The following is a 21,473-nucleotide window of genomic DNA, read 5'->3' as shown; positions in this document are numbered from 1 at the left end:
CCCATACGGCCACATCTGGTCAAGGGCATGATCAGAGCTGACATTTAAGCTGAGGACCAGTAGGTGGAATGTTCTAGCACAGGGGTTCCTCAACTGGAAGAGGCACTGGTGGTCCCATTTCACAGGTTTTGATCCAGCGGCACTATATTGGGGCTTAGGAGGTGACAATTACATCATGGTCTCAAAGGTGTGGATGGCGCTGGCCTGGAGCATTACAGAACCAAGGCTTTTAGCGACTCTTTAGCATCCCTGTAAAGCTCGTGATGGTGCCAAGGAGTGCAGGCAGAGCAGATGCCAAAATTAGAGACCTCTGCCACAGACTTGGGTTCGAATTTTGCCGCCGCCCTGACCAGGACTCTTCCTAACAGGGCAACCACGCCCTGGCCCTGAGAGCCAAGCACGGATACCGGGTCCTCTTCTGGGATTCTAGGCAGTGCCTCTCTCTTAGGCGCCAGGTCCGCGATCGCGCCTCCGACCGTCGCAGCGCCTCTCCACTGGCCAGCGTTGCTATGGCAGCGCCGCAGGGGGGGATGCTGAGGCTGAGGCTCGCAGTAGCCCCTTTGTGATGCGCCGGGGAGATGTGCACCCCACATCTCTTTGCTCCATTCCCGGTCCGCAAGATGGGTGCTTGTCCGTGCGCCCCACCCCACCCCCACGCCCGAGGCCGGGTGCGGCACCTCCGCCCGCCAGCCGCTCCTGCATTAAAATTTCATGGGCGCTGCAGTAAACGCGAAGACGACGCCGGCTGCGCTGGGGGGCCGTAGGGAGGGAGGCTGCGGACCAGAGCGGGGAGGAGTTTGCGAGGGGAGGCGCTTGGGAGGACTCCCCCAGTTCTGTTAAGAGCTGGGCACAAAGAGCCCTTTGCACTCCAGCCGCAGGAGCGAGGAGGAGCCGAGGTAAGCCGGGGTCGCCATTCTCACTCCCCGCCGTGCGCACCTGATCCTAGGGAGGGCAATGGGGTGGGGGTGGGGTGTCCCACAGTCCCAGGGCAATGGTGGCCCGCGCAGAGTGTGTGACGGGGCTCCCAACCCGCAATGACCAGATGTGAGGGTCCAGTGGATGGACCATGGGGATGGAAACACAGAGGATGCTCAGGGTCTGGTAGTTATGGTCTGAGGGGGAACAAAGACCCTTCCCTTCCCCCACAGCTAGATGCACATGGGCGTGGGGACTCCGGTACCACACCAACCCACAAGGTTAGCAGGTAACTCTCTGGGATGGGGACTGCGCCCAGGCATGGAGGGTGGGGTAGCGGGTGGTTTCTCTGACTCCCTTCCTCCCCACGCCCAGCCCTTACCCTTCCTCCACTTATGGGCCTTATCCCAGACCTGGGGCGTCCAGCGCAGCCTCAAACCCAGGGGATCGCTGCACTCTCATTGCGACGTTGCTCTGGATGCTGTTTGCATATCCTTGGGGAGTCACTGCTTTGGCACAACAGTCCCGCGAGGTGGTAAGAACCCATTTTAAAGACAAGAAAAAGGAGGTCCAGAGAGGTTTAGCGGCCTGTCCAAGGTCACTCAGCCAAAGATTTTTGAGTTTGACACGACGGACTCTGAAGTCCACAAGGCATCTCTAAAACGGTGTGGGGGTGACCCTAGAACTCATTAGCTCGGTTTCTCAACCCTCCTGGGCTCTGAGACACTACTCTCTGCAGAAGCTGGGGGTTTGAGAGGGAAAGGTCTAGACCTCTTTCATCTAGGACGCGAACGAGATTATTTCTTGGACAGAGGGATTCCGGGGACCCCTGCCTCCCCACTCTCGTCCCAGTCTCCCGAGCACAGGCCTCCAGGCGTCGGGGATCGCTGGCGCGCACACCCCACTGCGGAGAGGAGTCGCGCCAGGAAAACGCCCCCACCTGCTGCAGGGAGGGGCTAAGGGATCGAGGGCAGAGAGAGAGAGAACTTGCTGGAAGCTGGAAGCCTGTTTGTTTTTCTCCGCGCCAGCGTCGCGCTGAGCTGGGAGCAGCCTTGGTGCCTCCCCAGAGCGCTGTTCCCAGGAGGCGTCTCCGGGTGTGGAGAGCGACGGGCAAGGATGAGTAACCCCACACTCCCGGGGCTCCCCTCAAGTGAGCCAATGTCCCGCCACGTGGCCCCGCGCTGCATCAGCACATCTAGGGCGGGGCTGCACATCTGGAGGTGCTCAGAATCGCTCCTGATCCTGGAGCGAGGGTTGGGGGTGGGGGGGAAGGGTGTCCCCTGGGCCAGAGAACTGCCCCCCACCCCAGCTTCAGAAGCGGGGCAAATGGGTTCCTGGGGCTAACCCATCTGCTCCATGCTGTGAGAAAACACTGAACTCACCCTAACCCTATTGAAAGAATTCTGGGTTAACAACTTTAACCTCTGCACACCCTAAATCTGTCTTTTTATATCCTTTGCGGTTGAGAATGGGTCTGAAGTCTGCCCTACGCGCTGACCTTGCAGAAAATTTAGCCTACCCTCTCCCCATCCCATAACAGTGTGTGTGTGTGTTGGTGTACATTTGACATTTTCAGCGTCCCAAAGAGCTTTTCCAGTCGGTTGAAGACAACCTCTTATAACAACCATAGAAAAATGAGTGTTGGTCAGGAATGGTCCTTGCAGTCTCAGGGTTTGGTGGTGTGAGGCAGGAGGATGGCAAGATTGAGAATAGCCTAGGCTACCAAAGTGAGTTTTAAGCCAGTCAGGGCTGTATAGTGAGACCCTGTGTAAGAAACAAAAAGAGAGAGGGAGAAAGAGGGACAGGAGGGATGAATAGAGGGAAGGAGGGAGATCATGCAAAAGCTAGGCCGCTCACGCCTGTCATCTTGAGATGACATCAACACTTGGGAAGCTGAGGCAGTTTTTTTGTTTTTTTTGTTTTTTGTTTTTTTTGTTTTTTGTAGGATCTTACTATGTTAGACTAGGATGGCCTGGAACTCAGAGTTCTGCATCTGCCTTCTAAGCACTGGGATTAAAAGAATGCTTATAATCACCCACTGTACCTGTACCTGGGTAAGGATTATACATTTAAGGCCAACCTGGGCTACATAATGGCACCCTACCTCAATTTTTAAAATTTATAATTTTGGTACATTTTCCCCCCTTGAAATCCACCTTCCTAAATTTAGTAAGAGCAAGAATTGCGCAGCTTTGGAAAAGACAGAAATAAGAGAAAACCCTATTTTCACAAAGTTCTAGGCTCACTGTGGTGGAGGGCTTCACCAGAGACTTCCCTCTTGCTGCCCCCCCCCCCCGCCCGCCTCCGCCCCCGCCCCATCAACCTATTCTGTGGTAGATTGCTTTCCCCTGGCACAGCTCACACCAAAACCTCTTCAAGTTTACTCATTGGAGTTGTGATGGAGAGAGAGAGGGCTGAGAGCAGAGGTCTCTGTGTCAATCCTACCCGCCATATCAAAGTCAGGCGTTTCCCAGCCTCAGTTTCTTCAGCTGTAGAGTGGGGCCATGTTCTTGGGGGTGGAGGGCTGTTGGCTGTGAACCAGGGTCAGCCACCTTATTGAGGGCAGACCCTGTAACACACTTGCTGGGCCAGCTCACTCGTGTGGAACCTGTTTTAGTCTGGCTGTGTGCCTCTGGACAGTGCTACCCTTCTAGGTGACCTTCTGCTGTTGGGACAGTACACCTCTGGGGCACCCGGCCTTTTGTGCAGGTTCAATGGGCTGGTGAATAGCTTGCGGCTCAGTCCTCTGTTCCCAGGGGACCCTCACCCCCGCTTTTGAGGCCTGGCTCATTTGTCCTTCTGAGAAACAATAGTCAGGATTCTCAGAGGCACCAGCTGGCTGAGGGTGACATCTGTCTCTCATTCTTTTCTGCACTGATGAGGCAGGTGTCCCCTCTTCCTCTTGGTGCCAGGTGGCCCCTCTGGAGGAGCCAAGGGGAATGAGAGTTTTGACCATGTGTCCCCGAGGCATAGGAGACAATAAAAACAAACCCTAGCTTATCCTGGTGTAAGGAAGATAAATTGCGCAAAGCTGGGAGCTGGGTGGAGGACTTCACAGTCATCTTAGCAAGTTCTAGGCCAGTCTGGGCTACATGGGATCTTCTCTCTCTCTCTCTCTCTCTCTCTCTCTCTCTCTCTCTCTCTCTCACAGAGGGAAAAAAGAAAAAGAAAAAAAAAAACCCTTGCACTTAGATATCAATGGGGCGAGAAAATAGATACAAAGGTCACATCCATCAATTTAGACCATAGTCAGGTTTCAAACCTCAATCTAACCTGTTCCTCTGAGTGACACGCTGCCACCTGTCCCTTAAAGTGCCACCTGTCCCTTAAAAGGGACTTAACGAGTCGTTTGGAGGCTATGAATGTAGCTGCAGTAAGCTGACCCTGACACACATTAAATGTTCGGATGTCTGCAGCGTTTGTGGGTCTCTCTCATTCCCCTTCTGTATCCAGAGCTCCAGTCTCCTCTGTAGAATGGGGACCACAACCCAGATGGTTTTAGCTGGCTTCCCTTCTCCTGCCTTTTGCTTTTCTCTGGCCCCATGTGTCCTCTTCTGTGCTCTGTCTCCTGCCCGAGTGCCCGAGTACCCTGCAGATCTTGACACTTGCATTCCTGGGGGCCTCTGGAGCTCTGAGCACCAGAGCCTCCTGAAACAGTTTGTGCCAGTGGCTCTTATCTGCCTCCGAGATGTGAGCAGAGATTTTATCCCCAGGTCGGGCAGAAAGAGTAACTCCAGGGACCTCAAGAGCAGCCCTCGGCCATCTCCCTGGCAGCTCTTCACTGTTACAGGAATGGAATCATGTGCATTTCTTGGGCGGTGTGAGTGTGCTGTATAGTCAACCACCACACCACCTAGTCGATGGTATGAGCGTTGATGGCCCATCCTGTCACTTCACGTAACACTCATAGTGAAAACAATGCCACACTCATTCCGTGGACAGGGGACTGAGGCTCAGCTCAGCACTTGGGAGACCGAGAAAGGATCACCTCAAGTTTGAGGGGGAGTCTGAGTTCGAGGCTAGCTTGGGCTACATGGTAGGACCCTGTCTCAAAAAAGAAAGACAAATCCAAGGTGCAAAGTCATGATGGGTTTCTCTGGGCTCCGTGCCCGTGCCCTTCTCAGGGCTCTCTGAGGAGCTCTGTTGTGGTGATGCCAAGGTGTGGCTGGTCCTGGATACCCACTTTTCATTCCTGTCTTTCTCTTTGTGATAGCTGGAGTTCCGTCTGTTCTCATCACACGGACATGGCTGATCTGTCTCAGTGGTACCTGGGGGCGAAGCAGGGAGCCGGGCAGTGGAGGCCAACATTGTTACCAAGTTGGCTCTGTTTTAACACAGGGACTGAGCCTTCTGAGCCTCAAGGTAGGAGAGATCTATGTCTCATGGGTGCTAGTCTTTTGCCCAAGTTTCCAAAGGGGCTCCTGGTCTTGGCTTTTGGGGGTGAGGGGCAGAGCCACCAGCCAGGTCCACAGGCCTCACAACTTCTGATCATGAACTTCTCAGCTCTGGTCCTTTCATCATACATACATATCTTTTGTAGAAAACAACCCCCACAGATGTGTGATTAGCTTGGTTTTTAAGTTAGGGTACAAAATAATGTGCTTGGGACAGGTAGAGTGTTTACCGAACATTCAGAAAGCCCAGGGTTTGAGCCCCAGCACAACAGGAGCTGGATGTGGTACCACCAGCCTGCAATCCCAGAAGTTCAAAGTTAACCTTGGCTACGTTGTGAGCTCGAAGCCAGCCCAGGCTATTTGAGGCTCTGTCTCAAAACAAGCAAGCAATAGACAAACAGAAGTCAAAAACCAGGGGCTGGAGGGATGGCTCAGTGATTCAGAGCACCGGCTGCTTTTGCAGAGGATCCAGGTTTGATTTGTAGCACCCAGATGGTGGCTTGCAACTGTCTCTAACTTCATTTTCAGGAGATCTGACCCTCCCTCCCTCTTCTGACCTTCTTAGACACTGCACACACAGGGTACACAGACATACATGCAGGCAAAACACGCATACTCATAAACATGTTTAAAAGTTTAAAAACAACCCCAAAGCAAAAGAAATGCCTGAGTGTCTCTTGCCTACGTGTCCCCTCCTAGGCTCAGCCTTCAGATGGCCAGTGGCTGTGACCCCACTGTAGATCAGGAGTGTGTCCCTTGGTCCTGCCCTTTCTCAGTAACCCAGCCCTTTCTTGTACAGCTTAAACACAGTGCCACACTCCTGTTTCAAGGGTACAGCCCAGAGATTTTGATTACAGTCACCAGGCCCTGCGGTTCTGTTTAATGACATTGTTGCATGTCAATTGCTCCCATGAGATTGCCCAAGCCTGGGAATCCATTCCTATTCCACACCAAGCCAAGGAGACCCATAAGATACTTTGTATTACTCCTTATTGTCCTTTTCTGGACATTTTGTATAAACTTGGCCACACCCACTACTCATCTTCTTAGTGAGATGAGAGAGAGAGAATAGCCATCTCACTATTCAATCCAGGCTGGCCTTGAACTCATGACCCTCCTGTCTCAACCTCCCTAAAGCTGGGATTCCAGAAGGGCACCACCACACCCAGCTCTGGGTCTGGCTTTTCTTAGCATGGCCTGTGTGGTTTGTCCAGGGTCTGTCAATCACCAGATCCTTTTTACAGCCCAGTTGATGCCACTGTGTGGTGGTACATCTCATCTGTTCCTTAGGGATTTTAATTTGACCCATATTTCCTACCTGGGGTGTGTCCCCACCAGGGTTGTATGATGGCTGAGTATAAATGCAGTCTGTGTTTCTGCTGAGGGGCTGCACTGGCTGGTTTTGTGTGTTACCTTGACACAAGCTGGAGTTGTCACAGAGAAAGGAGCCTCTGTTGAGGAAATGCCTCCATGAGATCCAGCTGTAAGGCATTTTCTCAATTAGTGATCAATGGGGGAGGTCCTAGCCTATTGTGGGTGGAGCCATCCCTGGGTTGGTGGTACTGAGTTCTATAAGAAAGCAAACTGAGCTGAGCCTGGCAGTGGTGGCGCATGCTTTTAATCCCAGCACTTGGGAGGCAGAGGTAGGCGGATTTCTGAATTCGGCCAGCCTGGTCTACAGAGTGAGTTCCAGGACAGCCAGGCAGGGCTAAACAGAGAAATTCTGTCTTGAAAAACCAAACCAAACCAAAAAACAAACAAACAAAAAAAGCAGGCTGAGCAAGCTAGGGGAAGCAAGCCAGTAAGCAGCACCCCTCCATGGCCTCTGCATCAGCTCCTGCTTCCTGCCCTGTGTGAGTTCCAGTCCTGACTTCCTTTGGTGATGAACAGCAGTGTGGAAGTATAAGCTGAATAAACCCTTTCCTCCCCAACTTGCTTCTTGGTCATGATGTTTTATTTAGGAATAGAAACCCTAAGGCACAGGCCTGTGTTCTGAATTCAAGTCACCGATTAATTGGCTAAGTTTCCCGAATAACGGCTCAGAGTCACAGGTGATGCGCCTGTGGGGTTGGAGAGCCACAGCCTCACCCTGGTTTTCATCGCTCCCAACAAAGCCACAGCTTTCTCTCTACACTATGAGACTGAATCAGCCTGACCCTGGAACTAGGGTTCCCTGGAAACCTCCACTGTCCTCACAATGACCAGGATTCAGGGTCTGCACCCTGTGACGGGGTCACTGTGGGTTTGTTCACAGAGTTCCTGCTGCTTCCCAGGTGACGGAAGAGTGGAGAGATTTGGGAAAGGTCACGACTAGCCTGCAAAGTAGCCTTGCAGATAAGTATCATTTCACCAGCCCGCCTGCTCTCTGCTGGTACGCTGAGAAAGGGGCAGCTCTGGAATCCCCAATGGGAGGGAGGATGGGTGTCCTGTGACTCTGGCTCTTGAAGATGTCGTTTGTAAGCTTGAACAGGCTCCTTGGGCTTGCAGACACAGGGGAACCTCCTCAGGGTTCCTCCACTCAGGATCCTCCAGGATCCTGGGACAGGAGGCTCTAAGAGCAGGTATGAGATGTCTCACCTTCCTTGGCTCGGGGTTTGGAGGACAGATGTAGCATGACTGTCAGGAAAGAGCAAACCTGAGTCCTGGTGTGGAATGCAGGCACTCCTTTCTCTCTTCCACCACCCTGGTGACTTGCAGTGGTCCACACAAGCCCTGCACCCTTTGGCCACCTGTTTCTTTGTTGTGGGAGTCACAGGAAGGAGGGGACTGAGGTAGGCAGAGGGCTGCTTTCATTTCTCAACCATGCCTTGAATGGCCACTATAGTTCCCTTGTGGGACAGGGCAGGGATCAGAGGGAGGCACAGGCTTCCAGTAGCCGGGACAGTTCTAGGCTTAGAGTTCCAGATCCCCCTCTATCCAGCACCGCCCCCCCCTCTGTTGTCCCCTATCTGCCCAGTTTACTTTGAGTTTTCCTGGGTCACACAAGAACCCACAATGCTCTAGGTGACAGAGGAGGAGGAGGAGGAGGCAGATGGCTCCTGAGCCAAGGCAGGGCTTGTGCATGGTCATCTCCTGGGGTGCATCTTGTGTGTGTGGGGGGGTGGGGGGCTGGCTCTTCTGTCTTCCAGAGTCATCCACTGATGTCTGTGTGGGGGAGGAGCTAGGATCTAGGCCTTCCATGAGGTCGATGATGTAATGATGTCAGGTAAGGGTGAGAAGTATGCTTCCTTTTAGGAGGGTGGTTGGTACTCTGTCTCATATTCCCTCCCATGACCAGAGCTCTTCTGTCTCTGAGGGGGCCTGGGGGGCGGGGGGACCTGAAGCAGAAGGTTTGCTGTGCATGGCGTCAGTAGGGGAGTATGAGAACAATCTGAACCCCCTCTAGTGGAGGCTCTCAGGGGGAGGGGTCGTCATCTCACACAGATATGAACCTGATCTTTAAGGTGGTGCTGCTGGGTGTCCAGAGGTGAACGCCAGAGAGATGGCCCCACCCTTTGTGATCTTCAAGTATGACAATGCATCACTACAGCTCAGCAAGCGGGTGAGCTCTCGGTCCTGTGGGGTGTTGCGTCCGTGTGTGGGGTGGGGGTGTAGGTGTACACAGGGTCTCAGCTGAGTCCACTCCACCCCTTCTCAGACTCTGGCCTCTTGCGGTCACTCTGGGCCACCTGACATTGGCTTTGTGCTGATCTTTTGAGTGAACCCCACCTCTTGGTTCCTTTACCACTTCCTGTCTAAATTTAATCTGACAGATTTGTGTCCCAAGCTGTGCTTCCTGCCCCGTGTGTATGTTTGTATGTTGGAAGCCCAGGACATAGACTAAGGGCATCTGGGGCGCCCTCACCTTCTTTCCTTGTGCCTCTCCCAGACAGCTCTGCGCATCTCCAGACCCTGATCTGTCTTGGAGCCCTGGAGATCCCTTGGATTCTGACCTCCTGGAACTGGGGAGCAACCTGTCTCCCTGAAGACCCTATCCTTCCCAGTACCTGAGACGGAACCCCCCTGAAGAAGAGCCATTCCTGGAAGATGTACTACTTAGGAGTCACCCTGTCTTTCATGGACAGCTCCAGAGGGTTGGGGGGAGGAGGCTGCAGCTTAGAAGGGGGGGGCACTGGAGGCCTCTCCTCATCCCATATGGACTGGAATCCTCCAGTCTCTGGAGATGGGGTGGAGCTAGGCCCCCTCCTGGCCACAGGTTGGTGTCTCAAAGGACCTGTGGGTAGGGCAGGGACTCCATGGGCTTGGAGGAGGAGCTGATGGGGAGGAGTCCAATGTCTGTCTTTGTCTGTTTTTCTTTCTTTCTTTTTTTCTTTTTCCTTTTCCATTCCTTTTCTTTTTTTGTCTGTTTGCTGCTTGAGTGATGAGTCTGTTTGGGTGTTTCCTGGGGTGAGGCTTACCTCCCTGCTGGTTGTAGGAAGAGGACAGCTAGCCAGTCCTGGTCTGGGAGGAGCCTGGCTAGCCCCTGTGCTTGCTGTTCAGCACAGGAAGGAACCTTGGAAAGAGAAAGGGGATGGTCTAAGATAAGGAGACCTAGTAGGGAGGTTCACAGGCAGAACCATAGCTCCAGCTTCCTCCAGTCACTGGAGAATGGGCTGCACCCAGTCAGTTACAAAGGCTTTGCCCAGGACATAGGAGTGCCCAGCCTGTACCCCAATCCATATTGCATAGCTGCGGAGGGACAGAGGCTGGCACATACTCCCTCCTCAGGGCCCAGTGCCCAGTATAACCTGTCCGTTCTTCATCTCTTGTCATAGTCCTGGAGGAGGGTCTACAACCAGCAACGGAGCACTGTATGGCCTTCCTTGGGACAGTCTAGAAACAGGAATCCCTTGACTGGGGTAGGGGTGGGGCAGTTGCTTATTCTGCGTCCTGGCCTGTGGTGCTTGGCCCCAGAGACTCACACCACAGGGTATGAGGCTGGCAAAGCAAGACCAAGGTGCCAGCGGTAGCTTATGTCTTCACGGGGCCTTTCTCTGTGTCCAGAGTGAGTGAGCGAGGCTCCAGGGATTTGTCCATGACGGCCTTGCCATTTCAGGACCCAGGCTTACGAATGACCTCATCTGAGCTTAGGCACATCCTTGGTGGTCTTGTCTCTCTGTGCCTTCACAGAGGGCCTAGAGATTCAGCCTGTGCCTCTCGGGGGAGGGGGGACTCTGACAGGGTGGTCTCACAGACATGAGCAGCTAGTCTCCCCATCAGAGTTCCTCACATAGGAAGGAACAGACAAACATAAGATGGGTACAGGGTTGCTGGCATTGTACCAGTTGTCTTAGGGACATACACGGTGGCTGCAGCCAGTACAGACCCAGCTCAGGTCTCAGGGTACCCTCTACAAGCCCCCTTGTCTCTCTACCAGCTTTGATTTCCACATGTCATGTGGGCCATTCGCTCTCTTGGTGGCCTAGGCAGCTCTCAGGCGGACCTGTTCCTGACTCAGTGCTGGGCACTCAGCAGATGCGCCATACAGTTCTGTTCAGTGGGAGTGTAGGGAGTTTAGATGAGGGTTCATCTGGGTTGGATACAGTCTGATTCAGAGGCAGTTCTGGCTGGGCCACTCAGGTCTGCCTTGCTGACCAGTCTGGGGCAGTGGCCACCTTTGGTTTCTGTGGCTTGCCACGTTTTCCAGAAGGAGATGAACCTTGTTTCCTGCTAGACTATGGGTCCCACCCTGGTTCTTTTATTTGTGTAGCCATCTTGGGAAATACAGGAGCTATGCACCTCAGACATTTGCAACTTTGTAGTCATCAGAGAGAAGCTGTGTCCAGGAAGAATTAGACAATAGGCAGTCAAGAGAGGCCAGCTCTGGCACGAGGGAGGGAGTGACTTCCTAGTCAGGCTGACCCCCACTGGGGCATTGGAGGATGAGAAAGGTATGGCTTGACTGAGTGCTTTTGGAAAGAAATTAAAGCAAAATTCAAATAGGTCAAATACAGGGTAGGACCTTTCAGAGCCTCAAAGTGCTAATGGGCACCTCAGACACTCAGGCTGGGACAGAAGAATGAGACATTATCTGTCTTTTCTGGCTACAGAATTATTTTCCTAACAAACATATAGAATGCTGGGAGACAGCATTAGGCTTTAGAAGTGCGCTCAGATGTCCTATTGTCCTCTGGGAGGAAAGAGATGCTGGAGGGTGGGGCTTGGGGGAGTCCAAGCTTTGCTTTAGGACTCAGGCTAGTTCCTTGCAGTTCCTTCTTTGTAGAGGAGGCCAGTGGTGGGAGCAGCCAGAGACCCGGGAGTTGATGATGGAAGAGATGTTCATTTTCAAGGGCAGCAGCTCTGGGTGGTGGTGGGGTTGTGGTGAGATGCTGGCGTGTATGTGTGTGTGTGTGCTGGTGCGCACGCACAAGCATATGAGGAGATCCTTCTGGGAAGAGGCTGGCCACAACCAGGCAGGGGGTTTGCACTGAGGACAAGCTGGGTACATTTTTAGCAGATCTGAAGTGTCTGTGGAGCTCCAAGACCCACAGCCTAGAAACGGAAGCTCTGGGCTTCCAGCATGGGGTCATTGAGGTCAGACCTGGTTCCTACGGTGGGTGTTGATGGGGTATAGAGGCAGACCCCCTGCCCTGGTCAGGCCCCATGCCCAGGTTGGTGGGGACAGGAGGCCTGTGGTGGGGGGCAGGGGGCTGGGGGCCGGGGGATTGAAAGGGGAAGGCTGCATGGTGTGATTAACCTACTAACCAACCCAGGGCTCGGCCAGGACGCTGTGGCACGTGACGAGATGCCTGGCCTTCTGTCAACCGACTAATCCACTAACCTGGCCCGAGCATGTCCTACTAACCCCGCAGCAGCCAAACCCTACTAACTCTGCAGGCCAGGGGCCTTCCCAGAGGCTGGGACGCGGACAAGGCTCAGGAAGGCCCTGCCTGGGGGCTGGGATCTATGTGCAGACCCATCCTGCGGGACAGGGTATGCTAAGAGACTCACCAACTCTGCCGCTCCCTGCTGGCGGAACGGGACCCTTCTACTTCCGCCCGTGGTGAGGTGACCGAGGTGTTGCCGCATGGCAGGGACTTCAAAATGGAATAAGACACGCTGAGGGCGGGCCTCGGGGGACTCGGTGGTACGTCCATTCTCTGATCTCGGGTGTTCTGCACACAGACCCTTCTACCTGGGGCAGACACGTGCTTTGAGTCCTTAACGTCTCTTATCTTTCTCCCCTGCCAGCTTTCTCTCCCATAGGCAGCTCTTTTGATTACTAATTGTCTAACCCCGGGGCACCCCACTCTGCACCCTGCCGCCCCTTAACTAACGGCCACCCCGCTGCCTTCTTCTCTCTAGTGGCTCCTGTGTGTGTCTGCTGGTGCTGTGCTACTAACCCGGCCCTACTAACTGGTTTCTCTTCTTACTAACCCAGCCCTGCCGAGCTCTGGGCTTCCTGGGGGCTGGTCCCTCCTTTTGGCAAGCAGATGTCCCCAGGCTGTCCAGGCCAGATCTGAGGCAGGGGACAGCCGTATTTAGTGACGCCCAGAGGAGGAGGAGGAGGAGGCTGTCCTGTGGACGTGGGACGCTGGGCTCCGAGCATGACCTCTCTCCTCTGTGCACAAGTCTGGTTGCCACCAGGAGTGGATGGGACCAGGGGATCTCGTGGGAACCATTGTGGTGCCCATGGCTCTAGAATTGGCAATTCTGGGCCCTACCTAGCTGGGGCCCTCTGTGATTTAGGGCAGGGAGAGAAGGGTAGGAACATCAGGGGCTGGCCATCTTGTACAGGAGCTCAAAGTGTGTGTCTGAACCCGAAGCCTTACCTGGGAGCTATAAACATGTTTCCTAAGCAGGAAGCATGTGAGGGGCCATTTCCCTGAAACACCACAGCGCAGAGAAGCCCGAGGAGAGAGGGCATCAGGAAGTTTGTGAGAGGGCCTTTCTCCTAGCCTGAGAAGAGATGGCCGATGACCAGTAAGAAGGTTCTCCACATAGGCGGTCAACTAGCCAGGCCTTTCCCACTGAGAGAGGCGGAAATCTCAAACTGGAAGTCTATTTGGGATCATTTTTCACACAGGAAGTAGGTGTGAGGATATTTTTTCCCTCAGGAAGTGTTTAGAAACACTCTCTCCACACTTAGAGAGGACAGGCTGCCAGTTGTCCTGATGCACAGTCGGGGAAGCGTCTCTACGGGCCCTTAGGGCTTATGGGAGGGGCAAATGGGTGCCAGGAAGTGAATCCTAGAAGCCCACAGGCTGATGGGAAGTCACCCCAGCTCCTTGTTCGGTTTATATCCATGCCCCTGCCCCAGCCAGCCTCCCCCAGAGCCCGCCAGCTGCTAAGCCAGGGCCACACCTGGGGGTGATTTCATGCCTCACCTCCAGTAGGCTCATGGCCTCTCTGGGCTAACCTCTGGCTCTTTTGCACTAACTCTAGCTCTCCCCCAGCTAATCCCTGCCTTTCCCTGGCTGCCCCAGGGGCTGACCACTAGCAGCCAGCCCCGCCCACCCGCGGGGCTCCAGGCTCCTTTGAACCAACCACCCTTTCCTCTGGACTAATGTATGCCTTTCTGGTCTGTTCCTTCCGGCAGAAATGAATGGCTGTGGATTTCTCTCTGACTAACAGGTCTCATACTCCTCTCCCTGTTACCACTAACGGCTTGGTTGATGGCGGCGTGGCTGGCGAGGGATGGGCGGAGGTTCTGAGCTTGGTTGCTATGGGGAGGATGTAGCTAGTGAGAGTAGACACGTGACCGGTCTGGGTCAGAACTTCCAAATGTCAATCAAAGTGTTAACCGGACTAGGGTGTGGCTCAGCCCAGAAGAAAGGATACTGTCAACTGAGCATTTTGGTGGGACCAGACTTACAGCCAACCTTCCATGGGTGTGGCCACTGGCTTCATCCAATATAGCCTTACAATCTGCATTGGCCGTTAGCTCCTGTAAAATACAGCGTCAGTTCTTGCAAGCAGTTCTTAGCTCATATAGGAGCCTAAGACACCTGTCTGATGGGCCCAATTTGTTACTTATGGACTCATTGAGCACAAGGTCATGGCCTCCCTGGAGTCCTTGTTTAGGAGACTTACGGAGTTTTGGCCCTATGACAACGTCAAACTCCAGATAGAAATACATTCTCCATCGTTTACACCCTAGAGTAAAATAGTTCGACCTTTACCTCCAAGTCTTCTAAGGTAGATCTTTTACACAGGGTAGGTGTGCAGAGGGCAGGGAGTGTGGCTGGCAGGGAGTTAGGAACCCTTAAGGCAAGGGGAAGTCCTCTGGAAGCAGGGGCAGAAAGCCATGAGGCCATAGGACCCTTGTGGAGCTGAGGGTGACACCAGGTTGAAGTGGGCAAGAGAAGAGAGCATGTTTCACTGAGTGGTTTGGAAGCCAGAGCCTAGAAGGCTGGAGGTTCAAGGACAGGCTGCCTGATCTGTTGTTGTTGTGAGAACTGCTTACCCACGGGCTTAGGACTGACTGGAGAGATGCCAGAGAGTCTACGGAGGGACCTGAGCCACAGAGGAAATGGAGAGACCCCGTAGGAACGTGGGTTTACCCTCCAGGTACGGCTTGTACGTACTCGCTGCTGCCCTCTCATGGCCAATCTTCCACATTTCACCAACAATGCCCTGAGAGAGGCTGCACAGGGGACTCTGCTCCGGAAACTGAGCAGAAGCCTGATCACAGAAGGCCTGACAGCGTCCTAGTTTGGGACAGTAACTGGTCCCTGGTGGCTGTAATTATGTGTGGTGGGCCCGGGATACTGAAGGGGGCAGGGATCAGGAGAGCTAAGACGAGGTAGGCAGAGAGGGCTCGCTGAAGGGGGATCATGCCAGCTAAACCTTGACAGGCAGGGAGGGCATGGCTGGAACAAGCCACACTCGATTTAGGGTTAGAGAGCAACCAAACAAGAGTCTGGAAGATTCATGGGGAGGTGTATAAAGTGAGACGCTCAGGATGTGACAAGCCCCAGGCCTCGTTGGCTGTAAAAGACAGACTTCATTCCTTGGGATGCCAGACATAGTCTGTAATTGTAATCCCAGCACTTGCACAATAGAGACAGATCTCTGGGGTCTGCCTGCCTGCTAGCCAGCCAGTCTAGCTAGCATCATATGGCCTGAGAGAGAAGGGGGCAGGGCCAGAGTTCTCAGGCTGCCTTGGTCGAGTCAGCCCAGGTGGGGCAGGGAGGAGCTTGCCCTGTGCGCTGGCCACGTTATAGAAACCACCAGAACTTCTGGTAGCTGGGAAGACACTTCGGTCCATCTGGAGAGGAGCGGGGTTCATAGTGCTCCACCCTTCACTGGGGATCGTGAGAGATCCCCGGAAAGCAAGGGACTGAGGGGACAACGAGGAACTTGAAACTTAACACAGGCCCCGGTAGTGTGCATCTCCTCCAGAAGATGTGGAGATAGGTGGTGTTGGCAGTGATGGTGGTGGTGGTGTGTGTGCATGAGAGTGAGAGAGACGGTAGAGAAAAGAGAGGCTATAACTCGAGAAAACGGAGTCCCTGAGGCTCGCTCTAATCGCCTGCATCTGGGCTGCCCCTGCCCCTTAATTCCACTCAACTTTAGGCTTGTTTTGAGCAGGACCCTGTGCGTGCGGGACTGGCCTCTTGTCTGAAGAGCTCAGAGCCTGCTTGGAGGGAGGAGCCTCGGTGGCTCCTCCCCGAGGGTGGGGCTGGAGACAGCGAGGAAAGCCTGGTCCTGTCGTCAAGTTGGGAGCTCTAGTGCAGCCACTCTGGAATCTGTCTAGGGAACCCATTGTTTTATAACCATCTCAGCAAAGATGTCTGTTCCATGTTGTTCCTGCTGGGGGAGACTGAGCGTGGGGCCCTAGAAACCTGATGCAGATTAAAAGATGTAGATCTTCCATGGGTCCAGCCACAGTTACGGGCTCTTGGTTTTCATGCTTGTAGCTGCCTCTGTGTAAGATGCCATTTTGATATTAAAACCGACACACACTGGAGAGTGACTGGTTTATGAGGGAGAGGGTTGTCATGGGGGAGGATCAATCAGTGGGACTTCTGGGCGAGCCGAGTTGCTGGTGAGCCAAGATTGGGGCAAGATGGCTCAGCTGGCAAAAAGGCTCACTGTGCAAGTCCGATGGCATGTTCGATCCCTAAAACCCACAGAAGGGAGAATAGCTCATGAAAGACTGACCTCTCCACGTGTGCATCTTGGGGTGTAGCCCCCTTCTCCAGTGCAGAAAATAGAGCTTCTAAAAGTTATGGTGGCGTGGGATCATCTCATTGAGTAAAGTGCTTGCCATCCAAGCACTAGGACCTGAGCTCAGATCTCAGCAGTCACGTAAAAAGTTGGATATGGTATGTGTTTGCTATCCCAGCACATGGGAGGTAGAGGTAGGCAGACTGCTGGAGGGCACTAACCAGCCAGCCTGGCCCAGCTGAGCTTCAGCTGTCAAGAGTCCCTGTCTCGAGCCAGGCATGGTGGCGCATGCCTTTAATCCCAGCACTCGGGAGGTAGAGGCAGGCAGATTTCTGAGTTCGAGGCCAGCCTGGTCTACAGAGTGAGTTCCAGGACAGCCAGGGCTACACAGAGAAACCATGTCTCATTAAAAAAAAAAAAAAAAAAAAAAGAGTCCCTGTCTCAAAACACCTGAGGTTGACCTCTGGCGTCCACACACTGGCGACAGACATTACTAGTGGATTGCCCATCTCTCTTTGGGAACTTAGGCGTGTCTTTGAGATCTTTTTTTCAGTACAACGTTCTAGGCAACCAGAGTGAATTGTCTGCTTGGGTGTTTTGAGAAGTTTGGAATCAGGGTTTGGGTAGAGTCAACCCAGGAACCAGTTCGAATCTGGGCATGGCCAGTTCCGTGCCGCGTCTGAAGGAGAGCTGGCTCTCTTTGAGCTGCCATCTGCTCTGAATAATGGGGACCACGGTGTAAGTGAGTGTGGGAGATGTGAAGGTCTGCTAGGGTTCTCACTGAGGTGAGCTGAGCTCTTACCGTGCCCCACCAGACGGTGGAGCGGAGGCTCAGGCACTGTGGGGCAGGATGGACCATGAAGCAGGGCTTCCTGGAAGAGGCCAAGAGGAAACAGCTGCCACAGGAATTTAGGGTGGTTCCTTCGAGATCCGTCATGCAGTCCAGTGGAGATGGGCAACAACAGGAGACCAGGCAAGGGGGCAACAGCAGAGGTCCAACTGGGCCCTCTTCCCCCTGGTGTACGAGACCCTCAGCTCAACACTGAAGACAATCTGCTTGGCTAATCCACCTGTAGTCATGACTTGTTTCTCACCGTGACAAATTGCCCGTCAGAGAGCACAGAAACAGAAACTTGTCTGACTAAGATGGTTCAGGCTGTCACTAGTTGGCTACTTGGGCAGAATATCATGGCGGCTGGCGTGTGTGTTCACCTCAGAGTAGACGGGAAACAGAGCAGGATGATAACAGAAAGGGGCAAGGTTGGGCACAGTCCTGGGTCATCCACCTCCCCACCAGGCAGGGAAGTTTCAGGCCTCTAGTTGGGTGTTCACACCACGAGCTCAGTTTACACCACAAGTCTAGCTCATGCCATGAGTCCGTTTTACACTGTGAGTCCAGTTCATACCGCGAGTTCACACAAGTAGTCCAGTTTCATACCATGAGTCCAATCCACACCACAAGTCCTGTTTCATGCCACGAGTCCAGTTTCACACCACGAGTCCAGTTCATTGCACAAGTCCAGTTCACATGATGAGTCCCGTTCATGCTTCGAGCCCAGTTCATGCAGCAGGTCTGGTTCACACCATGAATTCACACCACGAGTCCAGTTTCACACCACGAACCCAGTTCACACCATGAGCCCAGTTCACAACACGAGTCTGGTTCACACTGTGAGTTCAGTCCACGCTATGAGTTCACACCATGATTTCACACCACGAGTCCAGTTCACACTGCAAGTTTGGTTCACACTGCAAGACCAGTTCACACCAGAAGTCTGGTTCACACCATGATTTCACACCACAAGTCCATTTTCACACCGTGAGCCCAGTTTTAAACCATGAGTTCACACCCCGAGTCCAGTGAATCATGGGTCTCTCAGGTGAGAGCCCTCACAGACACACCCAGTGCTGCAGCAGCTCTCAAATCTAGTCAGGTGGGATCCCTTACTCTGGGTCTCTGATTAAAGGTTTGTCAAGGAGATACAGTGTAGTCACCTGGGAAGGGATTGTCTAGATCAGGCTGGCTTGTGGGCAAGTGAGTCTGGGAGATCTGTCAGACTCCATTAACTAATGTGGCAAGGCCCAGCCTCAAGGCGGCTGTGCTGCTCCTTGTGTTTGGAGCCTGAACTGAGAGAGCAGAGACAGGATAGAGCATGCATTGGCTCCTCCTCTCCTTTCCAGCAATAATGAGGGGCTTTATTTAACCTTAGGAGGAACAATGCATGCGTGTGCATGTGCCTGTGCGTGTGTGTGTTACTGTTGTTTTCAAGTTTTTTTTCCCCCAATTTTGCGTCCTACAGTGTGATTTTCTCATTTTAGACTTTTTTCAAGTTTTTTTTCCCCCGTCTGGAGATCAACAGAATAAAGCTAAGAAAGATATTCGGGTCCCCTTCCTACCCGCTACTTCCACCTGCCCGGGACTCAATGGACCACTCATAGATCCCACACCATGTGGCTGACGCTGTCCTTATGTTAACCAGGGTGCTGGGCTCACACTACAGAGGCGACACCTGTGTGGGGCTCACAGTCCGGTGCCGGGTGCTTTAAATGAGATAGAGATGAGAAACTGACTTGGGACATGGGTAATAAAAGGGTCCCACAGAGAGATATAAGGCCACGCTCTTGAAAGTCACTATTTTCCGTAGTGGAGCGGGAAATCTGAACGTCTCTTACTTGGGTGGCCTGTTGGGGAGTCGCTACGCGCTGGCTGTAGTTCACAAGAGTAGCCAGCAGATGGCAGCATCACACAAATCCTCTGCCCCCCTCTCTACTGGGCTGGGACTGGACCCTCTGCCTACCTCTGGGGCTGCTCTCACGGGGGCAGCGGTGGGTTCCAGGGTTTCAGGAATTTGAGTGGGATCTGGCATGGGTGGGTGGGGGCAAGGAGCTGTAGCAAGTGCATCTGAGGACGGAAACTCTGGAAGCTTTTGAGAGACGCAGAGCCGGCAACTGCCCTCCCCTCAACCCCCAGCCTCAGGTTTTCCCTCTGCAAAACACACACGCAGCGTTTCTAGGTTCCATGCTACCACGCTGCTCTTGGCAAGGGTCATTTTATTTTAATAACATTGTCCCCCCCCCAACCTCTTCTGCTGATGGTCAAAGTCTCCCCCAAGACCCCACTGATGCTGGGACCGTGCCTACAGCCAAGACTCTCTCTCCCCAGTTCACCTCCAGGCTGATGGCCGTCCCCCGCTGAGTAGACAAGTGGTTACTGCTACGCTATTCTTGGCTAGCGCTTGCTGGATGCCAGGCTCGGGTTCAGTGGCGGGAGCATCCTGACTGAAGAGCATACTGTTATGGGATCTTCCCTGGCCCCATTGCCTATGGTGTGTGTAGGGGTGGGGTGGGGAGAGGAGTAGCGCTGCTGATATACAGAGAAGGCAAGATACTTACACAGAGAGACATGGCAGGAGAATTGAGAAGCTGCTTCAAGATGGCTTCCATACACTTGGGGGTGAATGCACGCCAAGTGCAGAGTCTGTCTTCTCATTGACTCTGAGGCTGCATTAGAATGTTATGCATACCACCATCACCACCATCACCACTATCACCACCATCACCATCACCATCACCATCACCAAACCAGACCCATGGCCACAGACGGTGATTCTGGCTGCCCTGCTGCTCCTCTCTCCTGAATTCCTTCTTTGGGGAAGGTGCTTTGCCCTGGGACTCATCAAAGTTGGTTATTTGGGTCTTTGATTTCAGTCTCTCGCCCTGTGCCCCGTGCTGTCACCCCATAGTCATAGGCCAGGTCCCCACAGCATAGCAAAAAAGTATACAGGGCCCTACTCGAGATCACCAGAGACCTGCAGGATGCTTGCCCTGGGTTTAGGTTCTGGGTCAGCCTGGGACAAGCCATTTCACCTGCCTGAGCCTCTGTGCCCAGGTAAAAGCGGCATGACCGTAGTGTCTTCCCCTGGTGTGAGCAACTGGAGAGTCCTGCACACAGGAGAAGCCCAGGCATGGGGCAGGAGGTGGGACTGAGTCTCTCATTTATGAAAACAAAGCCTTGCCTCTCTCAGGGGGCGAGGGTCATAGGGTGTCTGTAGCTCACCAGACAGCTAATGGCCAGGCCTACTTCATCCCCACTGTGGTTTCTTTTGGACCTGGGCAGATTTTTCTTGGCAGCAGAACCAAGCAGGGTGGTGTGAGGGCCAGAGGGTCAGATAGGCACACTGGCAAGCCATCCCAGGTTGTCTGTCTCTGAGCCTGTCTGTCTGTTATCTGTGAAGCCACAGTTACTTGGCCTGTGGGTGGCCTAGTCCCTACTGGTTCTTGTCAGCAGATGGACAGACCCTCCTGTGTAAAGGACACAACCTAGGCACAAACTCACCTGCCTGGGGTTGTGGCGGGGGGTGGGAAGAACAGATGCACTCGTGAGGACCAGAAAACAGACCCAGCTTCCTTGTCTTTGGTCTTTGTGTAAGAGGCCTCATCTCGGGAAGGTTCTTCCCCACTGAGACCTTGGAATCCAAGGAATGTACTGGCAGCAGCAGGCCCAAGACATCCAGCCTTGGACATGCAGGATGGCTGGGCTTTTTCCCAGCATCATGGGCTGCTTGACTCGTTCCAGAGTCACCTTCTAGCTCAGCGATCAAGTCTCAAGCACTTCAAAACTTTCCCAGGTTCTCGGGCCTTTGTGGTCTCTCACTCACACTCCAGTCTCTGATTTCATTCTCCAACCCCCAGCCCCACACCAGCTTTCTGGGGAGGGTGGCTGGGGTCAGTTCTGTGTTAGGTGAGCCATCCCACCTAGCCACCCATCAACCAAGGTGTTGAGAAAACTGCCGGAGACTCTTAGTAGGATGGAGGGTCTAGCCTGGGCTCAGGTGCTGTGCCACCTGCACAAGCCACTTCATTTGGCTGAGACTCTGAGTCCCATGCGTAAAACAGTGTGACAGAGACGTCTGCCCAAAACTTACATAAAATGTGAGATAGTCTTAGGATATTCTGGTCACTCATTTGTATGCTTCTCAGGTGTGAATTTTGTGAAGGACAATGTTGACATCACCGAGTTGGACCCGCCTGCCTCTCCCTCATCTCCCTTTCCCCCCATGTCTTTTTATTTTT

General features: G+C 53.5%; 1 long non-coding RNA gene across 8 annotated transcripts; it reads left to right on the top strand.

Annotated features, from left to right (window-relative positions):
- The first annotated feature begins 261 nt into the window (after window positions 1-261).
- LOC110295346 lies at window positions 262-16,200 on the top strand. 8 transcript variants are annotated; one of them, XR_003836729.1, is made up of 7 exons: window positions 262-896; window positions 1,149-1,204; window positions 1,291-1,450; window positions 5,129-5,277; window positions 7,564-8,514; window positions 8,753-8,850; window positions 9,178-16,200. It is a non-coding gene; the product is annotated as an uncharacterized LOC110295346 (long non-coding RNA). The 8 variants fall into 8 exon arrangements; XR_003836730.1 differs by having other exon boundaries at window positions 1,149-1,196; window positions 9,178-11,892; XR_003836728.1 differs by having other exon boundaries at window positions 263-896; window positions 1,149-1,196; window positions 1,327-1,450.
- The last annotated feature ends 5,273 nt before the right edge of the window (window positions 16,201-21,473 follow it).

The sequence above is a fragment of the Mus caroli genome, chromosome 5 (assembly GCF_900094665.2).
Source record: "Mus caroli chromosome 5, CAROLI_EIJ_v1.1, whole genome shotgun sequence".
NCBI classification, from domain to species: domain Eukaryota; kingdom Metazoa; phylum Chordata; class Mammalia; order Rodentia; family Muridae; genus Mus; species Mus caroli.
The sequence above is the reverse complement of the archived record's forward strand: the minus strand, read 5'-3'. Positions and strand labels throughout refer to the sequence as shown.